We start from the raw sequence: 9,200 nt of genomic DNA, 5'->3' as shown, positions 1-9,200 counted from the left end.
CCATTCCTGGGCCTCACTGAGAAGATCACTAGTCCAGTGTAACTTATAATTAATTAAATGTTTTAGAACTCTGCTATCAATACAACGTGTGTGTCTGAATGTGCACCTACATTATCACTTTATTATCAGCAGTCCTGTGGTTGTGCAGTGTGTTGCGGGTTGGTTGCCCCAGGTAACAGGTCAATGATTACCCAGAGGGCCTTGGGTGTCCTCAAGCTCAGGTCAGAAGCACTTCCCCATGAGAGAGAGGGACAACAGCGGGCTGCAGCTGCCATCTGTAACTCTAGGCCTGTGCAGTTATCGGTGTCTGTCTTCAAATGCTGCATTGTGCTCACGTTGTGTATGCGGGCTGCGTTAAGGGCAGGGCCACGCTTCAGGAGCTCATGCTGCATGAATGTGACGACATGGTTTCTTTTTTGTGCTAGTGGTCATTTCAAACGAGGAGGTGCTGCATTTTTGCGCTTACTGCCACGTGTTCAGCTGTGATAGGATCAATGAATCAATGGCTGGACCGTTGTCCTTCATTACGCAGCAGTAGTGTTTACAAGCAGGCCCAAAAAGTAAAGCTAACGGAAACACAGAGGGGGGAAAAACTGCCTCAGTCCTCTTTTGGTTTGGGCCATTTCCCACAGGTTGTCTCACTTATTAGCTGCTTTCCTGCGCAGGACCGAAGAGCACAATCCCTCTCAGTCTCACTCCAACATGTAACAATGCCAGGAATGGCTGCATTTGTGCAGTACGACCATTAGGCAACATCCGACTGCCTAATTCATTCAATTTCTCCCACTGCCATGCCAGCACAATTGGCCTGAAAGGGCACAGTTGGGGGGCAGAGAAGGCTGGGAAGCTCACTGCTGAAATGCAAGCAAGCTAAAGTCGGTCACACAGCTCTGACTGCAAGAGGGCCGGATGGGTTAAAGTACAGGACGAGAGCAGATCGTTGGGAAAATGGTGTCCTCGAGGCGATCCCGGCAGGGCTCAGCGGTCACCCTGACCCCCCACTCTGAGCTTGACCCCGACTGTATCTTTAGCAGCGAACGGTACAAATTACTGGATCATATGGCTCTACTTTCTCCCTTTCTCTTTCTCACTTTCTTTTTCATCGGATGACCACAAACAGCCATTGTCGCTGCAGACCACGAGAACAATTGGGTTCTTATGCTGTGGCTGGTCAGGGGATGGGAGGGTAAACTTCAGCAATGACTGCACTAAGTAAATTATAGCTCCAATGGCCTGTGTGGTTTGGAGAGGCTGCGCATTGTGAGAGGTCCTGCAACTAAAACCACCGGTTCAGCACATTCAGTGCCTCTGCAGTGCAAAATGACGACGGCATGGTAAATGCAGACGTTTTTTTTTTTCCTCCTCGATTGGTTCACATTCATGTGACCACTTTCAACTAACTAACGGCGAGGGCTGTTAAGAAGCACGAGTAGCTCTCTTTCGGAAAGCACTCACACTTTCGACCGTCCTGAGTCACATCTTATGAAAACTGAATAATTGCGTGACTGCAGGGCAATGAAGGATTGCCACAGTCCTGGTCCCTCTCTCCCTCCCTTCCTCTCTCCCCCTTCCCTCTCTCAGATCGAGGCTCCGCCTGTCCACTGTCCTCCCGCGCTCCGATCGCTCCACCCTCCCGCCCTATCCCCTTTCTACATGACATCATCTGCACATCTGTCGTCCCAACAGGGTGCTGGTGACACAGACAGGCCACAAAAATTAGTAGAGCTCTCTCCCTCTGCCTTTGTCACCATCTCTTTCTCTCCTTCTGGCTCTCGGTTTCTTGCTGTTGATCTTTCTCTCCCTGTCCCTCTGTCCTCCTTCTTCTTTTCCCTTCTCTCTATAGATGCTTTTCTTTCTTTCTTTCTTTCTTTAAACACCTTTTTTCCAGCACTCTTCCCAGCTGCAGTATGTCCTGTAATAATACGGTTACATCTCACCGTTTCCTACGATGTGGGACGTACATTTGAGCAGGCAGGAAACAGCCATTAAACTAAATGATCCATGGGCCTGACCCCAGCCTTGACCCGTGTGATTGTGAGCAAACTCAATCAGCTAGGTCAGCGCTAACATGATGTGACTCTTACAAAAGTTGTCTTTTTTCATGACTTTCTCTGATTTGAGCTATTAGAGCCTGCTAAAACCGGTTAAGAGGTTGTGGTTACATCAATTTGTATGTGTGTGTGTGTGTGTGTGTGTGTGTGTGTGTGAGGAAGAGAGTGGGAGCGATTTTGAGTGTGTTTCGCCTGTAAGGCCCGGCCCATTAAGGGCCAAGTATTGTCAAGGGAATAGAAACTTACAGAAGTGTAACACATGTTTGATTCCCAAAGCCCCAGTGCAATAATTCTTCACATGTGAATTACTAACAGATCAAATCAAGGCGTACTGGATCAAACCAGCTGCAGCAGAATAACAGTCTTTGGTGATGTAAATGCACAAATACAATTAAGTTTATAATTAACAAAGGTTGCCTGAACAAAATGTGTTTTTCTTCTATATTTTCTCTTTAAAACGAGATGAAATAGCAGCTCGTAACCTCATTCCAACACGTTTTACTCACTCTTTCCTTTTTCGAAAAATAATAAATGATAAACAAATCTTAAACATATTCAAAGAACCAGAACTAATTGCTGTAAGTTGACCTTAAGCTTCACTTTTGGTCCGGCAGTTTAGACTCAGATACCAGCACAGAATGCAGCAGATGGGATTTGAATGCAGGATTACTCTGGGGGATCAAGGGTCTGATGACCACCACACACTCTTCAACCAAAACCCAAAGTTGTGAAATACTTTCATGTATTTTGTATGCATGAATCTGGATTATTATTACTTTAATAAAACACACTAATAGGTTCTGTTATTTAGGACAAACTGCACGCTGAAAAATGACAAGTGTGGCACTATTATATAATTAGATGCGTTCTTGTAGTTGCTGTGGACACTTAAGCAGATCTGATGGCTTGAATACTAATGTCTGGTTCTCATGTAACTTACTGTAAAGTACTGTAAAAGAAACGTCTGTCAATAGGGAGGTTAAACATTGCTCTTTTCACATACAATGCCTTTCACAATTCAGAGATACCAAACAGCTTAAGCTGATGTGTCGAAATATCCTTTTAATTTGTGTTTTTTAAAGCTATTGTGTGATCCAGATTAATGTAATGATTAATGTAAAAAGCAGCACTGAACATGATAATACTTTGATTTTAGATTCACTAAAAGCGTAGAAATCCGAAAAGAAAATCGTTCGTGTCTCGTGTTTACACGAACAAAATGTGACGGTTAAATTTTGAAAATTCGATGGTAGGAACCAAGATGGTGGAACCACAGAGGGGTGGTGGGAACCACAGGCTGCCGCACAGCCTCCTGTACTTTGAAACATAGGACTAAAGAGCCCCCTTGAGGATCTCAAACTTACTCATTTTACACACTTTGAAACGCTGCGACACGGTGAAGTCAAACACCCCTCAGGATCGACACTAAATATTTGTAGAGAATCTGAAATAAGTGGATAAGAAAAGAAGAAAGAAGATCACTGCATATGCATTAATCATTTAAAACCAAATGATGACATTGCAATGTGATGATGAAACCTTAAAACATATTTATACGGTAATCCTAGTGTTTGTTGCGATAAAGCGTACAAAAGCTGCTGTTCTTGTGCCCTGAAAGACAAAAAGATGGTGTAAAAGGGACCAGCTTGACCCTAACAGAGGAGTCTGATCTGTACTAAGACCTTCTCTGGTGTGTTGTCTCCCTCTGCAGTTGGAACTGTGTAAAAGCAGAAGCTGTAGGCGCTAAACTCAAACAACAAAAAGTGACAAAGTGAGGTGCAAGAGGCTAAAATCTTGCGCAAAGTTGAAATAAAAGTGGTCTCCTGGGCTGGAAAACACTGAGTTTAAAGCAAACACTCTGCAGGCTTCATTCCTAATAACCACTACAGGTGATAATTCCACTTTTTAGGAGACTGTACTGCAAAATGTACATATTTCTGGGCTTGGATGGAAAATGTCAATCTAGGGGAACTTTTAGTTAACACATTTGTAATTCATAACGATGGAAAAACTACTAATTAATGAGTGATAAGCAGCATCCAGAAGCAGCTTGTTCTGTTGGGAATCTCTCTCCTAGATGAATCATAACTTACTTTTCAATTTTTCCCTTTTCAGTCGCTCACAGCGGCTGAATTCAAACCCATTCCTGGTGATGCACTGTATCCATTTTCTCAACATCTGCAACATGTTTACAACTCCAAATCTGTATTTCTACACCAAAAACATAAATCCCGTTTTACATAAAAGGAATCATTTCTGCAGACATTTATGTGCCTCGTGGCATTGTTGAAAATATGGCCCTCCCTTCATCTGCTCTCAAAAAGGTTCAAGATGCTTCAAAGACAATAATTGCTCAAAAGTGGAATTGTTGTTCTGCAACATGGAAACAATTTCCCCCCTGTCAGCTTTCATGGATGCTCTGACAGTGTAAATTAGATTTGATTACAAAGTAGTTTCTTTTAGCTGTGTCATAAATACTCTCTTTGCCTGTTCGCCCCCGGGGTAATTTTGTTTTTTATCGGCAACACTCCGTAATCCCTTCAAAGTGCAGGGGGCGATGTTCATTCTCCCTAACCACACTCGGATTTCGTGTGCATTCCAGCATGCGTTTTAGCCCATTACACATATAAGCACCATGTGTTTGTCTTGCCATATTATAGTCTAAACAATGCCTCTGACATTGCGGTGAGGCTTGAAAGCCACTCGAGTTGCATGTCGCTGTGTGCCAGAATTACCCATGTGCACTTGTCTGACCTAAACAAATTAAAGCCATCAGGGTGTCTCAGTGGATCAGAGACACACATGATATACAGGACCAGGGCCTTTGATGCACGTCTCTCCCCATCTAATTAAATCTAAAATGTCATACTTAAAGATTAAGGCTGGTTTTATTTTGCATTTTTTTGACAAATCCTGTGAAAAAACCCAAACCAATGTGTTCGTCTGTCTCAGTGCTGTCTGTGTCTTTAAAAATGGTCACATATATTGCACTTTTGCACGTTTCATGTTTAAGCCTTGTGGGTGAAGTTGCACATGTGGTAGGTACACGAGTACCTTTATGACACAGAATGATCACGATATTCTTTATAGGACCAAACAGGTGTTCTTTTTAATCTGTGAAAATAAAAGCCATTGATTATTTAACTTAAAAAAGTTTTTTTTTATCGTTGACAGTGTCTTTTTTACAGTCAGCTGTTTCTCTTTAAATGTGGTGTAAATTTTGCATGTCAGACGCAGTGACTGTCACCGAGGGTGTTTCTGCACATTTTTTTTATCAGATGCTGTTGGCAATAGTGATGGTGACAATGTAAGGCTTTGGGTTTTCTTTTATTCATGATTTATTGTTAGTCTTTGTGCCATCCATGTTTCACCACTGTCTCAAAACCAAATTGGCTTTCAGGGATGTTACAGGCCAAGTTTTTCTTCTAGTATAATGTGATACTGTTTAAAATGTTTGGAGTGTGCGATATACTGAGCAGCATTATGCTATACTGTACTGTTTATATTGATTTATGACATTTTTGACGTCCCCACACACTGTGAAAATCGGTTCTACTCTTTTCTTACTTTATGCGGTATTTCTTGGGGCGATATTGCAAGTAAACAGCATGAATGCCATTATAATGCACATTAATGATTCATACAGAGTAACTCAGTGTGGAGAACTGCACTACCACAGTTTAGTCAGACGCATTTACATTGGATTTAGCAGAAAAGACACAAGCTAATCAGCAGATTTACTAACGCTATGCTCCATATATTCTAAGCCATTGGTTCTAAACCTGGAGGTCCGGACACCGAAGGGGGTTTGTGAAATAATTTCACCAGATGGTCGTGGGAAAAAAAATTAATAAAATAAATACATATATATTTTACAGTGGGGAATAGTTTTTGCATTACATTGCCTGTAGCAGTGATATATTTTGCCGTAAAATAGATTTTATTGACTGTGAGTGTGCACTTCTGATCGGACACATACAGACCTCAGGAAGTTGTGAGTTAAGTCCCAATGCAGGGGCCAAACTAATTTTCTGGGGCAGCTGCAATGGTTGAGAAACAATGTGCTTTTTTAAAGGATTTATAGACTGAATCACTGTGCCGACAACGACCGTCACTTCCAGTTAGACAACTGAATCTACATTATACGAAAAGGGCAAACTTGTTTATTTCTGTTGACATTTTTATTTAACATTCGAAGATATAGAGTCAAACATGGTGGTCTGACCTATCCGATGTTTCTGCTATGCTTATTTTATGTACTGTGTTGCCACAAGATTCAATTTCCCACTTACTTAAGACAGAAGTTTTTCTCGTTGCAAAACAGTCATAACAACAATCACACATGGCTTCAGTTCGAATAGCCGTCTGTCAGATCAGAGGCTGGCAAATCAAGCCTGTTCTACTGTGGTCCTTGGTCCTGGAATGATCTGCAGGCCGAGCTTGAACTTGAGACCCCTGTATCTTTAAATGAATGGAGCCAGCTGCAGTTGCTACACACATGCCTAAATATTGTTACCCGGTTTGCGGACTGTATTATCAAATGTATTTTTGTAGTTACTGCTGCATTTGTGATTTGATATTGTTGTTGTCCTGCCATGTCCTTGATGCTGCTATTTTGACCCTGTCCTGGCTATGTCTCACTTGTAAAAGAGATTTTAATGTCAGTGTGACTTCCAAATTAAATGAAGGTTATATATATTTGCTAGCATCTTTAATAAACCAAGTCAGTAGCCGGCAAAAGTGCTGGTATGAAGAGGATGTGAAACATGAGCGTGCATCTTAGATGAAATTCTGTTAAATATTATATATTAAAGGTACAATATGAATTTTTTTTTTACAGGCCTATAAACAAAAAAGACACCCGGCTCTTGATACATTGAATAGCAGTTTGCAAGAGCTAACGTGAGCTTTAAAGGTGTACCATTTGTTTACATTTGTATTTGTTAAAGGTGCACTATGTAGTTGTGGGGAAGAAATTTTAATCAGGAGAGAAAGATCTTCATTGACTGATTTTTTTAATGCCAAAACAAACTCAATAAAACAAACTATCTTTGTTTTCCTGACTGAATAAACTGAATAAACAAACTGACCTTAAAGGACAACACAGCTTCATACTGTTTTACTTTGTTTATATGTGGCGGACCCTGCCACCTTTCTAGCTTCAAACAGTTTATGGGGACCTTATTTTCCTCTGAGAACAGCTTGTTTATTCAATTATGGGAAAAAATTGCATTATTACCTCATTAATAATGTAAGTTTTATAATGAATTATAAAAACATTTCTCTCAAAACTACAGAGTGCCCCTTTAACATTAGAGCAAAACAGGCTTGTATTTTGAGTTCTTGTGCTGCTATGGTTACACGGCAAGAACATAGGACGACATACATACATCGTGCAAAAAAAAAAGTTCAACACAGTTTTTTCAGTGTGTTTTTTCCCTCCCATAAATGAATGAACCGGTGATGGGCCTGCATGTAGAAACTTCCTTTCCACTTAAAGCTGCTTGTGGGTGGGATTGTCGTTTTTAACACTCATATATGAGCCCCGTTCTTCCAGACAAAAAATGTCACTTACGATCAGCAATACCATTTCCTCTACAACCGCTCACACATCTAGGGATTTAGGGCTCAATGTCAAGATAGGTCCACAGAGCCATAAAACATCATTATTAATCAGGACTTTTTTAGGCCTGCTTCCAGCTTGAGGCCCCTCTGCGTCACTGCTCCACTTTCTCCCTGCCTGTCTTCAGCCCTGTCACTCATCATCATATGGATGAAGCTATCAAAAACTCCCCTGTCTAAACTCTGGCAGCTGCCGCGACAGATAAAAAAAAAACCAAAAGCTGTGTTTGTTTTACAGCCACTGTCATCCCTGATCTGATTCCTGTGCAGCCCTAAACTTCCCAAGTCTCCATGTCCATCTTGTGTTTTGCGCAAAAAAATATGAAAAGAAACAGATATCACTGCATGGGCGCCAGGACAGTGAGTGCACGCTGCTTAAGTGCTATCTTGGCTTTGGAAATTGTGGTTTAGGAGGATTATTTGGACAGAAAGAGAGAGGGAGAGGGAGAGAGAAAGAGGCATACAGGAGACACATATACACAAAGGGTTCTGCTTCTGCCAGAGGCTTTATCTGCGAGTTGTCCTCTGAAATAGCTGCAGATTGAGTTCGTGTGATGAGGTTACAACAGCCAGCATGGTCCAATTTAGTGGCAGAGCTGCTTCTCATTCTTGACAGTATAGTACTGATACAGTATGGTTACACAGGCTGAGTGGGCACGAGAATCAGGCCAATCTTATGACAGCCAAAGAATGAGAGGTATTTTATTCTTTTACACTCCAAATCACTGCTATCTCTCAAACTGTTTTGCTGGCAGCCAAAGGGAATTTAAATTAAAAGGTTCATTTCCACAAAACTACCCTCAATCATTTTCGAAGGTCTCACTTTTGTCCAGATGATTGATATCTCGCTTTGGAACAAATCTTATTAACATTATCTCCCTGTGGTTGTTTGTTCGGCTCAAGTAAAGCTGAGAACGTCTCCATTTTCAGTCTCCAAAACGTCAACAACAAGTGGAGGAAATATGTACTTTGTCCTCTGTCCACTCTGTGAAGTCGGCCTATAAAACTGCTCGCCCTTTGAAGGTCCTGTGGAACCGAACAGGACAATCCCCTCCCATTGTACTTGTTTCACTCTCTTTAAAGTCCGACAGCAAACAGGGCGCTGTTTGAAAGGGACGTCTTTAAGAGGAAGAAGCAGCGTAAATTCCTTTTGTGCTGTCCTTGTTGGCTTTTCCAACTGATTACACCTGGGCGCTTCAAAGACTATATGGGTTTAACAAGAATATAAACCATGCAGAAAAATGTGGTTCCAACATGGTGATTAATCGAAAACCTTTCCTCCATCTCCAAAAGGAATATAGTCTTAAAGACATCTCTTCTACCTCACGTTTCAAAAAGTACATCTTAATGAACTGCCGCTCACTACCTGCTTTGCACTCTAGCATCAATGTCTAGCCGGATGTTTTGGTGTGATGACATTTCCTTCATGCTACCACATGAGGGCGTATTGTTGGTGATGCACCAGCAGAACATGTGGGTGGGGAGACCGACAAGTCTCATGAACTGACTGTCTGAAGCGTTTCAGCG

This window comes from Pagrus major, chromosome 14 (assembly GCF_040436345.1).
Source record: "Pagrus major chromosome 14, Pma_NU_1.0".
In the NCBI taxonomy this organism is placed as follows: domain Eukaryota; kingdom Metazoa; phylum Chordata; class Actinopteri; order Spariformes; family Sparidae; genus Pagrus; species Pagrus major.
This window is presented reverse-complemented; position numbering follows the sequence as displayed.